General features: G+C 35.2%; 1 non-coding gene across 1 annotated transcript; it reads right to left on the reverse strand.

Moving 5' to 3' along the window:
• Positions 1-1,963: 1,963 nt before the first annotated feature.
• On the reverse strand, positions 1,964-2,071 carry LOC112752248 (small nucleolar RNA R71). The gene has a single exon (XR_003176695.1). It is a non-coding gene; the product is annotated as a small nucleolar RNA R71 (small nucleolar RNA).
• Positions 2,072-3,594: the final 1,523 nt, after the last annotated feature.

The following is a 3,594-nucleotide window of genomic DNA, read 5'->3' on the forward strand; positions in this document are numbered from 1 at the left end:
ATCCTTATTTTTTTTTCATATAATTTTCGAAAAAAATTCCAAAAAAATTAGAAAATCATAAAAATCAAAAACATTTTTTGTGTTTCTTGTTTGAGTCATGAGTCATGTCATAAGTTTGGTGTCATTTGCATGTGCATCTTGCATTTTTCAAAAATTTCATGCATTCATAGTGTTCTTCATGATCTTCAAGTTGTTCTTGGTAAGTCTTCTTGTTTGATCTTGATGATTTTTTGTTTTGTGTTGTAGGGTGTTTTTCATATGCATTCTTGAATTCTTAGTGCGTAAGCATTAAAGAATTCTAAGTTTGGTGTCTTGCATGTTTTTTTTGCATTAAAAATTTTTCAAAATTGTATCTATGATGTTCATCTTGACATTCAAAGTGTTCTTGGTGTTCATCTTGACATTCATAGCATTCTTGCATGCATTCATTGTTTTGATCCATAACTTTCATGCATTGCATCATTTTTCCTGTTTTCCTCTCTCATCATAAAAATTCAAAAAACAAAAAATATCTTTCCCTTTTTCTCTCATCAAATTCAAAAATTTGGATTGACTTTTTCAAAAATTTTTAAAATCAAATTGTTTCTCATGAGTCAAATCAAATTTTCAATTTGAAAATCTTATCTTTTTCAAAATCTTTTTCAAAAATCAAATCTTTTTCAAAATTCTTAGTTATTTTCGAAAATTCCAAAAATATATTTCAAAAATATTTTTCTTATTTTTATACCAAATTTTCGAAAATAACAATAACAATTAATATTTTGATTCAAAAATTTCAAGTTTGTTACTTGCTTGTTAAGAAAGATTCAAACTTTGAGTTCTAGAATCATATCTTGTGATTTCTTATGAATCAAGTCATTAATTGTGATTTTAAAAATCAAATCTTTTTTCAAAAACTAATTTCTATCATATCTTTTCAAAAATATCTTCTTATCTTACCTTTTTCAAAAAGTTGGTTTCAAAATATCTTTTCTAACCTCCTAACTTCTTATCTTTTCAAAATTTGTTTCAACTAACTAACTAACTTTTTGTTTGTTTCTTATCTTTTTCAAAACCACCTAACTAACTCTCTCTCTCATTTTCAAAAATATCTTCCCCCTTTTTTCAAAATTTCTTTTTAATTTATTAATTATTTTAATTTTTAAATCTTAATTTTCGAAAATTACTAACATTTTTCAAAAACTATTTTCAAAAATCACTAACTCTTTTTTCAAAAATTATTTTCGAAAATTCCTTCTCTCTCATCTTATTCTATTTATTTATTCATCTACTAACATCTCATCTCACATCTCAACCCTCCTCACAGTTGTGTTTCTTCCATTATATTACATTCTTTGTCTCCCCCTCTTCTTCCACTCACAAAGGGATCCCTATACTGTGGTAAAAAGGATCCATATTATTATTATTATTATTATTTTTGTGCCCTCTTCTTTGTCATATGAGCAGGAGCAAGGACAAGAACATTCTTGTTGAAGCAGATCCAGAACCTGAAAGGAGAAAATTAAGAGAAGCTAAAATACAACAATCCAGAGATAATCTTTCAGAAATTTTCGAACAGGAAGAGGAGATGGCAGCCGAAAATAATAATAATGCAAGGAAGATGCTTGGTGACTTTACTGCACCTAATTCCAATTTACATGGAAGAAGCATCTCCATTCCTGCCATTGGAGCAAACAACTTTGAGCTGAAACCTCAATTAGTTTCTCTGATGCAGCAGAACTGCAAGTTTCATGGACTTCCATCTGAAGATCCTTTTCAGTTCTTAACTGAATTCTTGCAGATCTGTGATACTGTTAAGACCAATGGAGTAGATTCTGAAGTCTACAGGCTCATGCTTTTCCCTTTTGCTGTAAGAGACAGAGCTAGATTATGGTTGGATTCTCAACCCAAAGATAGCCTGAACTCTTGGGATAAGCTGGTCACGGCTTTCTTAGCCAAGTACTTTCCTCCTCAAAAGCTGAGCAAGCTTAGAGCTGATGTTCAAACCTTCAGACAGAAAGAAGGTGAATCCCTCTATGAAGCTTGGGAAAGATACAAACAGTTGACCAAAAAGTGTCCTTCTAACATGCTTTCAGAATGGACCATCCTGGATATATTCTATGATGGTTTATCTGAGCTATCAAAGATGTCATTGGATACTTCTGCAGGTGGATCCATTCACCTAAAGAAAACGCCTGCAGAAGCTCAAGAACTCATTGACATGGTTGCTAATAACCAGTTCATGTACACTTCTGAAAGGAATCCTGTGAACAATGGGACGCCTATGAAGAAGGGAGTTCTTGAAATTGATACTCTGAATGCCATATTGGCTCAGAATAAAATATTGACTCAGCAAGTCAATATGATTTCTCAGAGTCTGAATGGAATGCAAGCTGCATCCAACAGTATTCAAGAGGCTTCTCCTGAAGAAGAAGCTTATGATCCTGATAACCCTGCAATAGCAGAGGTAAATTACTTAGGTGAACCTTATGGAAACACCTATAACTCATCATGGAGAAATCACCCCAATTTCTCATGGAAGGATCAAAAGCCTCAACAAGGCTTTAATAATGGTGGAAGAAACAAGTTTAACAATAATAAACCTTTTCCATCATCCACTCAGCAACAGACAGAGAACTCTGAACAAAATGCTTCTAATTTATCAAATCTAGTCTCTGATCTATCTAAGGCCACTGTGAGTTTCATAAATGAAACCAGGTCTTCCATTAGAAATTTGAAAGCACAAGTGGGCCAGCTGAGTAAAAGGATCACTGAAATCCCTCCAAGTACTCTCCCAAGCAATACAGAAGAGAATCCAAAAGGAGAGTGCAAGGCCATTGACATAAGCACCATGGCCGAACCTAAAGAGGGAGAGGAAGACGCAAATCCCAAGGAGGAAGACCTCCTGGGACGTCCAGTGATCAATAAGGAGCTTCCCTCTGAGGAACCAAAGGACTCTGAGGCTCATCTAGAGACCATAGAGATTCCATTAAACCTCCTTATGCCCTTCATGGGCTCTGATGAGTATTCCTCTTCTGAAGAGAATGAGGATGTTACTGAAGAGCAAACAGCCAAGTTTCTTAGTGCAATCATGAAGCTGAATGCCAAATTATTTGGCATTGATGCTTGGGAAGTTGAACCTCCCTTGTTTATCAATGAACTAAGTGATCTGGATCAACTGACATTACCTCAGAAGAGACAAGATCCTGGAAAGTTCATAATACCTTGTACCATAGGCACCATGATCTTTAAGGCCCTGTGTGACCTTGGTTCAGGAATAAACCTCATGCCCCTCTCTGTAATAGAGAAACTGGGAATCTATGGGGTGCAAGCTGCTAAAATCTCATTAGAGATGGCAGACAATTCAAGATAACAGGCATATGGACAAGTAGAGGACGTGTTAGTAAAGGTTGGAGGCCTTTACATCCCTGCTGATTTCATAGTCCTGGATACTGGAAAGGAAGAGGATGAATCCATCATCCTAGGAAGACCTTTCCTGGCCACAGCAAGAGCTGTGATTGATGTTGACAGAGGTGAGCTAGTCCTTCAATGGAATGAGGACTCCCTTGTGTTTAAAACTCAAGGATTTCCCTCTGCAACCATGGAGAGGAAGCA

This window comes from Arachis hypogaea, chromosome 15, assembly GCF_003086295.3.
Source record: "Arachis hypogaea cultivar Tifrunner chromosome 15, arahy.Tifrunner.gnm2.J5K5, whole genome shotgun sequence".
Classification (NCBI taxonomy): Eukaryota; Viridiplantae; Streptophyta; class Magnoliopsida; order Fabales; family Fabaceae; genus Arachis; species Arachis hypogaea.